Source organism: Ischnura elegans, chromosome X, assembly GCF_921293095.1.
Source record: "Ischnura elegans chromosome X, ioIscEleg1.1, whole genome shotgun sequence".
Classification (NCBI taxonomy): domain Eukaryota; kingdom Metazoa; phylum Arthropoda; class Insecta; order Odonata; family Coenagrionidae; genus Ischnura; species Ischnura elegans.
Genome location: NC_060259.1, coordinates 113841313 through 113858119, shown reverse-complemented (window position 1 = coordinate 113858119; position 16807 = coordinate 113841313). Strand labels below are relative to the sequence as shown.

Genomic DNA, 16807 nt, shown 5'->3' with positions numbered 1-16807 from the left:
GACATAGTCGACACCCTTTCGTCGTATCATTGTACCCATCGAAAGACAGTAAGGTGGTACCACAAGGTGGCAGATGATGCTCTTTTGGGACTTGCATTGTTAATGCTTTTCTACTATGGAATGAAACACGGAGTCCAGGTGCCTGCATGATGTCTCTCTAGCAGTTTAGACAAGAAATTATTGAAGAATGGCTGCATATTACTCAGGATTCCGCTGATAGGACCACTAATAAATCCACTCACTACCTGGTGAATACTGATAACACTGAAGGAAGTCTTCAAAGGCAAGTACTTCAGAGAATCAAATTATCATTAAATGAAATTGAGAATAAGTATTTTTTGCACTATTTTTACCGATGTCTCTTCATTTTATAAAAGCCCATGGGCGCTCATACCTATGCCTCCCATGTTTTAAATCTTTCCACGAATCATCACTGGATATGACAGCAAATTGTAGCTCATCGAAATGGGTTGAAAAATATTTTTAATAACTTCTATTGCTTTAATAAAAAAAAAGGCTACGTAAAACTGAAAATTAAAGCATAATTTTCATTAAAAATTTGGTTTTACGTTACAGTCGGATCCGGGTTTAACGTCTTTGCATTTAACGTTTTTCCGCATTTAGCGTTAATTTTTTTGGGTCCCCATTCATTCCCTATGCCAAAGTAAAAATTACCTGTATCTAGTGTTTCCGCATTTTGCATTTTCTACATTTATGGTCGTAGAAATTTTTCCTGCACAAGATTTTTTTGCCCGATTTAACGTTTTTTCATGATGGTTCATGCAAACGATTATCCAAATCTCCGAATTTCTGCTCATCAACAAGAAGAGTCTCATGAAAGTTTACCAAGAGTCGATAGAATCTACCGGGGAACGCTTCTTCTCCTGCTTTCTCCCGCGAATGCAGTGCTGCGACCTTCAACTCGCAAGCTGGGTGATTTGTCTTCTCGTAATGTTTCGCTCCCCTTCTGATCCAAACACCAGGCACTTTTGTATCAGATCCAATCTAATGGAGCTAAGTCATCTCCTAATAACCTCTAACTACCTTATCCTTCACTTCTTGAACTTTACTTCGATCATACGTGATGACTGATGACACGAGTTATCCTCTGAGAGCCGCTACAATAATGGTTTAGTCGTAATGTTTTCAATTGATGGCTTATGCCCCTTTCAAATCTACTCTCTACGGGCAGTCCATTGTTAGCCCAATATTTTTCCAGTCGGCTACTTTCTCTTTTCAAAAGAGGAGGCCCAATATCATTTGCGTAGTTCACTAGAAGATTATTTGTATAATCCATTCCAAGGTCAGTTTCCACGGAGGAACAGCGAAAGAACCGAGGAAGTGTTTCCCCTGTCATGATTGTGAGTGAGAGCATTCTTTCCCTACGGAACAGCATTATTTTACATCGTAATTTAGATATCCCTGAGCCCATTTACCGACATGTGGCTGGTTGATATCACTGTCGATTCAAAGATATTTATCTGGTAGTAATTTATTTCAAAAGAGAGTGACAATCGGAGTTTTGACGAACTATCATGGTCCATGACTCTAAATAAATCGCTCATGCTGGAAAAAAAATCACCGCATACTCACGGTAAAATAGATGAGCATGGAAAAACATGAAAATCCAGCAGGAATCCCTTGGTGGTTGACTTTGACATCATAACTCTGATGAAATTGCCAAACTCCAGAGGCACTGACAATTTTTCAGATGAAATCCAGTTCTGTTAAAGATTAAACCTTTTCACTTAACAGAGTTTAGCTAATCGTTATTCAAGGTCCAACCAAATTTTATTAAAAGCTGCCAAGAAACAAGGTGAGTCCGAGTCAAGGTGATCAGCGTGCCACGAAAGTAACTTCTCCCAGCTCCATTCGTCCTGCATGAGGCTGCGGATATATGACAACGAATCTGGTGTTTTCATAGAGTTGAATCACCATCGACTTGTACGCATATTAGAAATAAGATTCTCCTTTCTTGGATGACCTCGAAATCCAAAATGTGCGCACAGGAGGCTTCTTAAAGGCTCATAAATCCCTTGTTTCGCCAAGGCAACAGAAAACGTTAAGTTTGCAAAATTCCAGAAAACCTCCCTTTTACTACATATTCGGTAGTTTATAATTCGGGATTAGCGATCTTCTGCTGTCCCTTTATTTCTCTCATCTTTATTGATGTAATGACTTTTTTCGAGCACCTACTTACACCTTTTCTTATTATATTAGAAATGCTATAGTCACCAACATGTCACTTTTACAGAAAATTTTTTAAAATTTCATCGAGACTACTGAATTACACGTAAAAATGGAATCACTAATGTCCATAATAATATTCCGAGTGGGACTCCTTTTAAGTTGACGAATGTTATAATTTTCTTAAAATATTTCATTAAAACAATTGTCATCCTCTCGTTACTTATTTTTACAACCCATTTTTTTAGCTAATTCCTGAAAAGTATTATCCAACCTTGATTGGGCAGAGAACACTTAATCAATGAATTTTTTGCTGCATGCAGCACTATTTAGTTACTTAAAATAATATTTTTATTCATAAAAAACCATTCAAATCATCACAGACCCTAAAACCTGAAAAAATGGCAGGTCCTCATTTAGTATTTTTCCGCATTTATTGTTTTAAATTTTGTCCCCCCTGAAAAACGTTACATCAGGATTCTACTGTATTTTCATTCACAGCTTTTGAGTGCACATTAAAAAGTTGGAACGTCGATCCAATAGCCTGAGCTGCCATATGGCGTCTCATCAAATTTTAGGCATTGTCAAAAGTGGGGAGATGCTTTATGGCGTCGCACATGACTCAAGTTGCAAGTGATAGAGCATCATGTAATGAGTGTAAATATACCGAGAAATATTGATATATCCCAGGGTTAGGCTAAATATAATTACTGCTGTTTGGTAATAGGTTAGGTTAGAAAAAATGTGCATAGCACACACGTAACAACCACGGGATAGTGGACCCGCAGGGAACGTGTTCAACAAAATTAAGAATAAATAGTGTGCTCTAGAATTTTTTGCGACTAAAGAGGTAAATTGCTCACAAAATAATACCTTAAAATATTCTTGTTTGCCTTTGAAATAATCTGCTTGAAAAGTAATCTTAGGGAAAATATAATTTGAAACTGCCTAGCTCTTTCCCCTCAAATTTATTTGGTAGTTTCTAGTCGTCTTCCCATTGTCATGACCATCCAGGATCTAACACATCCATGTGTGAAATACATACTGACTCCTTGGCTGCAGCATGACGGTTCAGAGGGTCGAGGGTTACCCTCTTCCCAAAAACGGTAAGTCCTCAACATATGAACCATATGCGCCCCCAGACCTTGTCTGTTAGTTCAATTTATTCCCAAATTAAACCAATGCAAAGCATATTTGTAAAAATAAGAACTTCATTATAAGGTTGTCCGTATTAACGAGAGTCTACTGTAGCAAATACAGCATCAGGCCTTTACAGCCAAGATGGCCTTCTTATTGCTCAAGGTGCTTATCTTGAATTTTAAGAATATAAAAAAATAAGAGTAAATACAAAATTAGGATTACAAAAATAGGATTTTTCACTGGAAAATGACATGCACGTAGCACATAATATAAATGGTTCAAGTCACTATCACTAAACATAGACTGTACACAAAAAGAAACAGTTACACGGGAAAATAAAACTTGAAGCTTTCGAAGTTGTGACTGAAAGTGGTTGAGTAAGCAAATAAATGAGCACATTGAAAAATTTTGACTGTGGACACTGCAATGGAATGGAAAATAGCTTCACTGCAGTCTCAAATTTGGGCCTACCACTTTTATATCAATATTTTTCTTAATTGAACTACCACCTCATGCTAACTGAAGGCCATAGGAAAATAAAAACGGCATAAGAAAATTCAAAGAGAATTACCATTCCATTTGGTTCATACAACAATTTTTGACAAAGTAAAAACTCAAATTATGCACATATATGATCAATACAAATCTCAATTTATAATGACTTTCTACTTCCTCAAATGGTGTTTTGACCCTAGGGGGATTTCATCTCAAATCAGGCAGATAGTGCAAAATCATGTCAGGTGACCATCACCGATTTCTTTGAAATTTATAAATGTGAAAGCAGTATCCTTATGATGAATTATGATGACTTTATCTCAGGTCAGAACTGAACCGTTATAAATTTACCATCCTTTGAACATTGCAGAGTCAGGCCTCAGAGTAAAAAACGAAAAATCACAAAATGCTGATTACTAAGGAACTATGGCCCGTAAAGCAGTGATTGTTGTTTCATTTTGAGGAAAATTCATTTATGCACATTCTGGCATAACTTGCAAGTCATTTGAAGCAATAATAAACAAATAGGACTTGTTTAAACAATAAAAATTGGTCATTATTTAACAATTTATTACCAAAAAAGGCCACCTTTTATTTTCTTTAAAATTTCTCAGTGGGTAGTTTAAATGTTCTGCTTTCAATTGAAAAAATAAAAAAGGTAGTATTTTTATATTTTTTTTTTTAAGGCATGTCAAAGTTACGCATGTTTTCGACTCTTTGACACCAAGATTGCATACCTTCAAGGGGATAAAAAAGGAAGTTTCATTCTACTTAGCATTCATAACAGTGAAAAGTTCATATCTGAATGATTGGTTACATCTATTGACTGAAAGCAAGTTCAATCTTGTTTACTTCCATGGCATCCAATGTGTGCAAACACCCACTGCTACTGGATGGAAATGGTGAATGAGTGGCAACTTGCACAGAGTATTTTTCAATGGCACTTCACATAAGTCTTTTACTTTGGGCCATGTGAAACATTTCGATGGACCATGTGGATGCATAAACGAGACATTAATTTCATTCTCTTCTAAACAAACTGCAGTGGTTTTAGAAATTCGCCAGGTTTTTTGGAAACACACAATGAAGTCATTCATGGTGAGATTTTGAGTACTGTATGTCTTTATATCTGAATTTGTTAGTGTCACAGCCTGTTTGATTGCGTGGTTTGCAGAGCGAGCTATAGTTGTCCCGTGTCTGTTAACTACCAAGACATGAAACTGTTGATCCCATGTACAGGTGTTCCTTTCATCACATCATTTTTTTCTCTAAATAGAGCTAGTTAACATGTGTAAAATGCAAGTTTCATATTAGGCAAGAACTTACTTTAAGAAAGTGATAATTGTCAAACATGTACTTTATGGGAAAATAATGTCTCGGCAGTTTTTGAAGAAGCTAGAGTGAATTGACTACGAGTGACCATGTTCAAATTTTATCTTTCTTTTCCACAAGTTAATCACAACAACATAATATGGCTGTTTTTCCAGTTTCAACCAAAGATACAATTGACATATCATGCAGAGCTAAAAAACAACTAGGACTATGGGCCAATGCTGATGTATACTGTTGGCATCCTCTTCCTCATAGTGCTCAATCAACATTGTGCTCTCATTTTACTTGGATGATGATAAAGATTGTTCTTGTGTAACTCCTAATCAGCAAGATATGTTCACTGCCATTGAGAATCACATTACAGTAAAAAAATTAAAATGATTCAAGAGTCGATCAATGAACAAAACCTATGCCATTGTGCAAGAGCAACATCCTGAAATAAAATTGGATTGACCCAGTTCTACTCAGTCAGGCCAAGATGAGCCAAAATTCAGCCAGTGCACGACATTTACAGAGGTATTTATGTGAAAGCCCTAAAGAAGAGTGCTGGTTGAATGTGGCATATGTCCAGGAACTGATGGCCTGACAATGGCCACATACAGATTGGTTGATGAGAAAATTAATAAGTGACTAACAGATTTTGGGAAAAAGGTGATTTGTTAAAAAAGACTGTTTTGATGGAAAAAAATCATTGCTGAAGTTTAGGATTGCACCAAGAAAGGTGTGTATCACCACTATATTTGGAAAATAGAAAGGGAAGCTACAGTGGAAGCCCCTTATAACGACAGCTTTTGGGAACAGAGAAATCTGTCGCTATAGTGAGTTGTCGTTGTTACCGAATGCAATTACATCGTCACAAAAAAATCACTCATCAGGCGTCACCACGGCTGGTTCTGCCGCGAGGCGAAAATTGCAGCGTGATAGCCGTTTTAAATCATTATTTTGAACATTTAATTCACTAATGATCATATTCACTTGCAATCTATGATCAAATCATATGTAATTATGCAGGATGCTATATGCCGAGGCATTAAGAAGTCGATTTTAAAAGTCCCAGCTTCAGACTCACTCGTACTGAACTGTGCATTATGAGCTGTTATTATCCTTATTTCTTGGATGCTCCAAATATACATGTCATAACTACCAGTTATGGCTATGCGTCAGACTATTAAATGCTAAAACTTCGGAATCTGTTCAAAAATCCATACCTCCTATCTTTCCGAGTAGTAATGAAAATGATGGGTGGCTGCTGCAATTGGGTGACGAAAGGAGCGTAATAAAATTTTAGGGTTCCACATGAGCATTGCAATTCTATCTTTTTCAGGTTAACGGCGGAATGAAGGTGGAAGTAATCTTCTTATGCTTCAAGTCTGCCTGTATGAATGGTTTACCATCGTGCTTCAAAACAGCCGACTCAAATGCTATCGGAATCATGAAACCGAACAGCATTACGGCATCTAAAAGCATATTAGTCATATCAATTATCTTCGGTGGAAAGGGTGAAAAACTGTTTCAAATAAATAGAAGGACAAATGATAAATGAAGTCCACTCTTTGTGTGTCTGTTAGCAATATTTATGTTTCGTAGAGATTCACGCAATCAGACGCAATATTAGCGGACGTGGAGACCTCTAGCGGCAAAAGCGCACACTTTTTGATAGGAATGCTGACTGGAACTGAAGAACGCTCGTAGTGTTAGGCGGCAATAACACAATTTTAACGTTTCTTAGTTCTATTAGTGGGTGGGCTGGGCAATTGTCAATGAATAATAGTACTTTTTTATTCCTTCCACCAATCCTGGCATCAAACGCTCGTAACCACTGCGTGAAGATAGCAGCCGTCATCCAAGCATTTTTATTTGCTTCGTAAGTGCAAGGGAGAGTTTTAACTCCCTTAAAACATCGGGGATGGGCGGATTTCCCCACCACGAACGGTTTTAACTTATCTGAACCATCCATATTGGCACATAAAAGTACAGTTACGCGGTCATTATTTTTCTTCCCTCTTTTGCTGGGGTCCGTTCGAGTGGCGAGAGTTTTGTCCGGGAGAAGGTTAAAATATATGCCCGTCTCATCCGCGTTGTAAATATCGCAGGGGCTGTAATTGTCCAAATAGTCTTTAAGGACCGGAGCCCAGCCTTCCACAGCATTAACGTCAACACTTGATGATTCACCGGATAGTTTGTTAAGGGATATCCCCTTCCTATTTTTAAATCGTGCAAACCATCCATCCATCTTAAAATTGTCTTCACCAAGCCTCTCACACAAATACTCAGCTATAGCCTTCATCATTGGGCCGGTGATAGGAATCCCTGCGGCTCTTTGCTGGCAAAACCACGAGAAAAGAGCAGTTTCTAGCTGCGGATGCTCTCCGGGTCGCAGGTGTTTTTGAGTGCTTGGACGCCCTTCTTTAAGCACTGCCGAACGAATTTGTTCTTTTCTCTTTAAAATAGTGAACAATGTCGATGCATTAATTCCAAATCGCCTCGCTATTTCACTCTTTGAACACTCTCCACTTTCACAATCTGCAATAATTCTCATTTTGGTTTTTAAATCCAAGGACTTGCGTTTACCAGCCATGGTGCTAGCAGACGGGCGGAATAATTTTTAACCTCACTGCGGAGGCGCGGGAGGGAGATGACAAAAGAGCAATGAAATGTGTACTCGAGAAATTTATTAAGGAAAGAAGAATAGGAGAATACGGAACATGTAGACGTCGAAAAAATGCGTTTTGGCGGAAAAAATGCTGTTTTAAAAGCATTGAATTCCAGAGATGTAGCACGTGGTCAAAAAGTCAACCTGTCGTAATTACGAATGGCACAAGAGAGGAATCGAGCCATTATCGCTAATACGAATTTATTTTACATTTAAATCATAGGGTTTAAAATGGTTCCTTGGGTAGCTGTCGCTAATTCGAGCTTGTCGCTATATCCCGTACTCGTTATAAGGGGCTTCCACTGTATTCATAAAGAGAAGTTGGTAACACTAATTGGTGTGGCATTGGTGCTTCATTTTGACTTTACCAAGAATTGGAGTGTGATTCTTCCAGATTAAGTACAACCCTATCACTGGCAAAAAGTACAGATATCGATATTTACCTGTGTGGAATATAATAACTAAGGTATGAAGGTACTTCAGATGATTTATCACAAGACACTCAACATGCTTTTCTGGGGATGAAGCAGATAGAAGAACAATAGTGTAAAAAGATATCTTACGAAGAAATAAATAATATATTTTAGATAAGTCAGCCGCTAATTGAAAAAAAATAGATTTCAGATATTTGAATTGGGGAAAGGTCTTAAACAGGAAGAAAGTATTAGGTGGTTGTTCAGTGCTAATGGACATGGATAGAGGCCATCTGATGGAGTTGTAAGCATTGGTCAAAAATTATGCCACGAACTAAAACCTGAGAAATTTCAATTGTGGCAAGTACATTCAAAAAAGTCCCTTGTGGAACATGTGAATATATCCTTGCCTAATGTCAAACTTTCGCATTTTAAACATGTTAAAATAGCCGAATAGTGTAATTTCCTTCATCAAAGAAAACGAAAGGCATTGATTGCGATTCATTACCCACCATTAGTGTATTCATAATATGTATACAAATTATTTGATTTTTAGAAATCTAAGTTTAAACTAATGTTAATGGTAAATTTTAATGTCATTTGAAAAAGGCCAGATTAGTGCCCATGCAATGCCACTCCACGTGACCTCACAGGGAACTAGATGCTATATGAGTGGATAGGAGTTTTACATCATCTAAGATTATCAATTATGCATGAGGCACAGAGCTCAGGGAAACATCCCTTAACAATCGCCTATTAAAATTGCCTTTAGTCGAAGAGCTTCCTTTGTTTGATAGGGTATTAATAATCCTTTTAAACCAAGCTCTAACTGCTAGCAGGGTACTCTACGCTACCGCCATGCTCAGCAGCAAGCAGCCAGACGTCACTCTGGCTTTTCGCAGCATTGATACTTAGCCGTCACATTATTGTCCTCATGAAAATTTTCACTTTTCATTTAATCGCAAAAAATTGATATCCTCATTTAATACTTTGACTGCGACTGTTCAGGTGCCGTATGATCCAAAAATGCGGAATTTTTTTTTCTCGCCAACATGTTTGAAATTGGATGTAATGAACATCCAGTATCACCATACTAAAATTTTCAATTTTTTTTTCCGGTATAATTGGATAATTTATTTTCCACGTCGATCGACGTGGTCCGCCGTTGACGATGGTCCGTGGTTATGCAACCCGCAATACAGAAGGTTGTAAATTTTCTAATGCATAAATACATCTTCTTTAGTCGCTAAATATCGATGATTTAAACATGTAGATAGTCAATGCGTATTTAATTACTAGCCTCGTACCATTAGCTGAATATTTGAACTCGGAATCCCATCTGACGCTCTTTTTTATCGTACATTTTATAAACAAAACATTTTTGGACGTTCACCTTAGCTGGGGAGAATATATTTTTTTGATATTGATCTTCTGCTCATATTTGAGGTAAATACCGGAATTAGGTACTTTTTATGCCTAGCCTTATATACTTACCTTGGAAACCTATCTTACACCACGATCTTTTATACTCTCCGCTTGAATGGTTATTCACTCGATGGTTCTTGAACAGTGGTGGAAAAGAGTAGAGGTATGTTACTATTCATGCACTCCTCTATGTTGAAAATACACTAATAAATTGGTAAAAGTCTAATTTGTAGGATAATATGTATTTATCCCGAATTAAGATTAACAATTTGCATTCTTAGCAAGTAAAATAATAAATATAGAATGACTTTTACAAACGGTTTATCGGGTTTTATGACCATTAAAAAAATAAAACGTCAGTAAATATACAAGAATATGATAAAAAGACTCACATGAACAAACATATCTGAAACGTATTCTCCAAACATGATGCACGTAATTTAATCAATCCTTCCGTGAAACTCTTTGAAGCACTTTTCCAGGCAAAGAGGAGGATTTTCTGCGCAATCAGGGCAGTGGTATATAGTTTGCTGGCGTTTTCCTTTTTTTGTACATACCCGGCAGTTTTTTTGTTTTCTTCTATCCCCTTTAGTTGTCATGGGGTTGAACTTGGGAAAGTGCATCTCTAGTGGTTGGGTATTGATTTGGGAAACGATGACGTTTTCCTGAGTCCGGCCAAAACTGACGAGTTTTCCTATTATACTGAGTCTAAAACTCTGTAGACTCATTTTCTCTCCCTTTGAATACATTTTATACAGTTGAAAGCTGTTTAATAACATTATTTGCACAATGTGGAGAGCAACCTTTTTATACCAACGCAATGTCTCTCTTGAGGTTATGTGGTAGTACAAAAGTTGATCTAACCTATCAACACCAACCATGTATTTATTATATTCCCTCACCACTTCAGGAGCCCTCCTTTCAATTTTCCTTTTGCTCACACTATTCACCAACTCTCCCGAGTGCTGTGTGCTAATCATTGTCACCTCCCTTTTGCCCTTCCATTTTAGCACACAAACCCCGTCGTCGGACCACATTTCCACCACTTCTCCTTTTTTTATTTTTTTCGCAGTAACTTCCGCAGGATTACCTTTCCGATTACTCCTCAACGTGCCAGTGCACAAAATTTTATTTGCTGCTAAACTTGCAACAATGTCCACACTGGTGAAGTCTTCTTCTTCTTCATCCTAGCGTTTGTCCCGCGCTATTGCAGGGTCCGCTTTTCTGCAAAGCCTTCTCCACTTGGCTCGATCCAGGGCGTCTACTGACGTGGCGTTGATGGTCTTCATGTCCGCCTTAATTTTGTCGAGCCAGCACATCTTTGGTCGTCCTCGTGGTCGGCGTCCTTCAGTACTCAGCCGCATTGCTGTTTTGGCCACGGAGTTCTCATCACTACGCACCACATGCCCATACCACCGCAGTCGAGCCTCCCGCATCTTGTCTGTGATCGATGCAACTCCCATTCTTTTCCGAATGTCTTCATTCCTGATGTGATCCAGGCGGGAGATGCCTAGGATCCATCGCAGCATCCTCATTTCCATGACACGCATGGCCTGTTCTTGATTTGCTGTGGCTGGCCAACATTCTGCTCCATATAGGGCCACTGGGCGGACTACGGTCTTGTATACTTTGGCCCTGAATCGTTCGGGCATTCGACGGTCGCACAATACGCCAGTCACTTGGTGCCATTTCAGCCATGTTGCATTGATTCGAGCTCGTGTGTTGGCGGTTGTGCTTCCATCGTTGCTGATGACAGAGCCCAAATATTTCAACTTCTCGACCTTTTCAAGGTCGTCGCCGTCGATGCTGATCGTGCCATCGGTTTGAGGCCCACACTCCATGTACTCAGTCTTCTTGATGTTTAATCGCAACCCATAGTTGTCGAGTCGTACCTTCCATAGTTGAGTTCGCTGCTGTAATTCGGGTCTGGTGGTGCTGGCAAGGAAGACATCATCGGCGAACAGTAGTGACCAAGGATGAGATTCTTGAAGACAGGCTGTGAGTGTGTCCATGCACAGGATGAAAAGGAGCGGAGAGAGGGCCGATCCTTGGTGGACGCCAACAGTGATTGGGAAAGGCGGTGATATTCCTGATGGGCAACGGACGGAGCTGGTGACGTTGGTGTAGAGAAGCTTCACCCATGACACGTAGACTTCAGGGACGTCGTGAGATCTGAGGGCATGCCAGATAAGGTCATGTGGCACGCGATTGAAGGCCTTCTCCAGATCAAGGAAAGACATATGCACTGGCTTGTTTTTCTCTCGGTGCCTCTCCAAGAACAGCCTAGCTGCGTGTATTGCATCTGTTGTGCCAGTCCCCTTTACAAATCCACACTGGTTGGGTGTGATGTGAACAATGTGTCTGAGCCTAGCATCAATCACTCTTTCGAATATTTTCATGGCGTGGCATAAAAGCCGGATCGGGCGGTAGTTGGAGCATTCTGTGACGTCGCCTTTACCCTTCCAGATGGGCACAGTTATGCTGGTCCGCCAGGAGTCGGGAACTTCGTTGTCAATGATGATGTTGTTAAATAACTCGGCGAGGATGACAACGCCGTTGCAGCCAAGTAGCTTCCACACTTCCGCTGGAATGTCGTCAGGGCCCGTTGCCTTTCCATTCTTCATCTCCTTGATAGCGGCGGCTACCTCAGCTTCACTGATGTGTTGTACAGGTCCGGATATAGGGTCCGCGCTAATGATCGGTGGGTGGGGAAATTCTGTGTTACAGATGGCTGAGAAGTGTTCTCTCCAATGACGAAGGATGGCAGGTGGGTCTTGTAGTATCTGGTGATCGTCGTTTTTGATGTATTTGACCTGGCTAAAATCCTGAGTTGCTCGATGTCGGGAGTTGGCAAGACGGTAGATCTTATTTTCACCTCCAGGTGTATCTAAGTCGGCGTACAGCTGGTCTTAGTGTGCTGTCTTTGCTTTAGCAACTGCTCGTTTCGCGCCAGATTTCTTTGTGCGGTATTGTTCATAGTCTACAATATGGTTTGTCTCGTGCCACTTCTTGAAGGCCATCTTCTTTTCTTTGACGATGCGTTGCACGTCTTCATTCCACCACCATACCTGCTTATCGATAAAGCGTGCTCCTGGTTTCGTTCGCCCAAGGACCTCACAGGCGGCCTCTTGGATCTGGTTCGCTACACTGCGCCATAGGTCAGCCACCGGCTGGTCGGGATCGACACTCAGATGATCTAGGGCTATCTTCAGTTGATTTTTGTTATCGTTTAATCGCCACCACTTGATATGGGCTGGTCCGGTCGTGCGCACTCGTCGATGTTGCCCAATGTCCAACACTGGTGAAGTAGTTGTCCATAAATACAGTGTCCTACTCCTCCATATGATTTGCAAAAGTTTATGAACAACACAGCCCGTGTGCCCAAGTCCTCCCTCGGAGTTTTCCCCGGCTCCTGTGTAAACTAAAATTTTTGTGACAAGGCCACTGGGTTCAGCCAGCATGTATAGCTTTACACCAAACTTATGCTTTTTTCCTTTGATGTACTGCCTGAAAGACAGTCGCCCCTCCATTAAATCATGGACTCGTCAATACTCAATTCTCGGGAAGGGTAATATATTTCATCCATTATGTGATCAAAATGATTTAACAGTGGCCTTATTTTCTGAAGGCCATCAGATGAACGTGGTTTTTGTGTCCCTTCCACAGGTGCAAAATGCAATACTCATAAAATTATTTGAAACCTGTCCCGAGACATGTGTGAGGGAAAGAAAGGGATGTTATAAAACTTGTCTTTCCACCATTAATCCTGAATCTGAGATATTTGGATCAGTCCCATGTGCAGTAGTAGCCCCAAAAACACGAAAAAACTCATCCTTTGTGACAGGTTTCCAACATCCTATGTGTGCGCGAGGAGATAGCCTCTCTTTCAAGAAACGGTCCGCGTTATTATTTGTTTCTTGAATAATTTTTTCTACAATTTGGACTGTCAATACCAGACGAAAAAAATCCCATGGAGTGTCTCCATTTGGTTTCACTTTCAAATTCCTCTGTCTAGTGAAAGTCATTTCCGGCAATGCAGGTGTTTCCATAGACCAAGTGCGGTTTGTGCGACGTGCTTGGATAGGCAAACCTGGAGTCACAGTTGAGCCATGGCTTAGGGAACTTGAGGAGCTATCACACATACCTATGGATGAATCTTCGAAAGCGTCATCATTCTCTGGATATACGCAGTCTTCGGATTCGGTGCTTCCATCATCCTCCATATCGTCGCTACTTAGAAGAAAGCTGTCATCACTGTCCCCTGAACCAGAAATATCATCTTCCAGGATCGCTTCAATTTCTTTCTCTGGTAAATTTCTATCTCTGTATCCTGAAATTGCGTTGGGTGAAGGCATTCCTACACTTGTCGACAGAATAAAATAAATTATATAAATAAAAAACACATAGGAGGTGCAAATTTTAACAGGCAGATATTTTGTCATCAATTGAAAAATGTTTGCTTTTCTTACCAAGTATTGATGAAGAGGCATTTGAAGGACCAGCTGGAGACTCTTTGGGTATAGAAACAGGATCCAACGACGGATCAGAATCTAAAACGTTAATGCAAAGAGTGAAAGAGCTAATAGTTTAAGTGTGTCCGAGCAATCTCAATTAAACTGATGAAGTAATAAAGCAATAATTAGCTGGAGTTGACTGCACTTCAGGAGAAGATGATAAATTGTTTTTGGAAATCCCTATTTTTAAAAAAATTTGTTTCGATGATTCCCCTAAATAGAAAATTCGTTTTTTAGCTTAGAGAAAATGAAAACTTGAGAATTAGCACTGTACACAAACTATTAAAATAGGTAAAAACTTACCTAGATATTGGGGAGATATTTCTGCTTGGCATCTTCTTTTCCCCATTATGGATACCACTGACCTAATGTACTAGAGCTAAAATTGCACTGCCCGATGTCAGAACGTCTCTCCTCCACGTTCACGTCTGTTCTGCGTTCTTGAATCTAAAACTTCAGGCTAATTTTCAACCGTGCCGTCACTTTGTAGTACATTGGTTCTGAATTGTTGCTCACCAACTAGTAGGTCAGAAGCACAGCTAATGTAGCAAAATGTTGAATCTGTCGTGTATTTTACTGATTAAAACACAGAATGTGACACCAGCAAATGTTTCCTTTAGGACGTAATGGTATCCTGTTCCAGAAATATCAATTACAGCAAATTTATACTGACGTCCATTCTCCGTATTCTCATCTTACCGTTTCGGGTCTGAAAATATTTTCGGCATTATACATATTTTATTTTTCATCTACCACAGCTCCGTCGTAGAAGTAATCATTTTTAAAGCTGTGATATTAGTCTTCACATGTTAAGAAATTTACTAAAGATGCTAAAAAAAGGAGCAATGTGTCGTTGTCTCTAAGATCATCAATAATTATTATGTATGTATCAGCTTACCACGTGGTATGAACTTTTCGTAAATATAAATAAAAATTTCATAATATTTCATTTATAAAGTTAATTACGGATTTTTTAACTAAGAAATTATGTGAAACACCAATTATCTCGCAAAATGCTTATATTAAATCTCAAAAGAGAGCATAGGAAAATGATAAAAGTTACTCCAGGTAATGATAAACATAACTTTCAATGTAAGAAAGGCACCTTGAAACGGATTCGAATATATGATGTCTGGGACATAAAAAAGAAGAATAATTAAGCACATGTCGGTATATATAGAATTAATCCAATCAGAAGTCATTTCATACGCAAGTGTGTTAGCACGTTGATCGACGTGTTCCGCCGCTGGCAGAAGACCACGACCACGTCGATAGACGTGCTCCGCAGTGAAAGTGAAAAAAATCGAAACGCTTGAAATATGTACTCCAGGAGTAATAATCTAACGATTTAGGGAATGAAAAAATAATAGCAAACCATCCTATTTAGAAAAAAAAATGATTGGGTGAAAGGAGCCACCTGTACATGGGATCAACAGTTTCATGTCTTGGTAGTTAACAGACACGGGACAACTATAACTCGCTCTGCAAACCACACAATCAAATAGGCTTTGACACTAACAAATTCAGATATAAAGACATACAGTACTCAAAATCTCACCATGAATGACTTCATTGTGTGTTTCCAAAAAACCTGGCGAATTTCTAAAACCACTGCAGTTTGTTTAGAAGAGAATGAAATTAATGTCTCGTTTATGCATCCACATGGTCCATCGAAATGTTTCACATGGCCCAAAGTAAAAGACTTATGTGAAGTGCCATTGAAAAATACTCTGTGCAAGTTGCCACTCATTCACCGTTTCCATCCAGTAGCAGTGGGTGTTTGCACACATTGGATGCCATGGAAGTAAACAAGATTGAACTTGCTTTCAGTCAATAGATGTAACCAATCATTCAGATATGAACTTTTCACTGTTATGAATGCTAAGTAGAATGAAACTTCATTTTTTATCCCCTTGAAGGTATGCAATCTTGGTGTCAAAGAGTCGAAAACATGCGTAACTTTGACATGCCTTAAAACAAAAAATATAAAAATACTAAATTTTTTTATTTTTTCAATTGAAAGCAGAACATTTAAACTACCCACTGAGAAATTTTAAAGAAAATAAAAGGTGGCCTTTTTTGGTAATAAATTGTTAAATAATGACCAATTTTTATTGTTTAAACAAGTCCTATTTGTTTATTATTGCTTCAAATGACTTGCAAGTTATGCCAGAATGTGCATAAATGAATTTTCCTCAAAATGAAACAACAATCACTGCTTTACGGGCCATAGTTCCTTAGTAATCAGCATTTTGTGATTTTTCGTTTTTTACTCTGAGGCCTGACTCTGCAATGTTCAAAGGATGGTAACTTTATAACGGTTCAGTTCTGACCTGAGATAAAGTCATCATAATTCATCATAAGGATACTGCTTTCACATTTATAAATTTCAGAGAAATCGGTGATGGTCACCTGACATGATTTTGCACGATCTGCCTGATTTGAGATGAAATGGCCCCCTCACCTCAAATGATTTGAGTAAAAGATTAGTAATTCCAATGATTTAACCAAGAAATATTTCCTACGGCCACATCTCACAATCCCAAAATGTCATATCCATGCTTAAATATCATCTAACAGCATTAGACGTTTATCAATCACATAAATAACCACAAAATGGGCACCTATTTTGGAGTTATTAAGAACTC

At 39.0% G+C, this 16807-nt stretch overlaps 1 protein-coding gene across 1 annotated transcript in view; it reads right to left on the bottom strand.

Moving 5' to 3' along the window:
• Positions 1 to 16807, bottom strand: part of LOC124171643 (CCR4-NOT transcription complex subunit 6) — a 328368-nt gene that overhangs the window by 301225 nt on the left and 10336 nt on the right. The gene's annotated exons all lie outside the window — the stretch shown is intronic.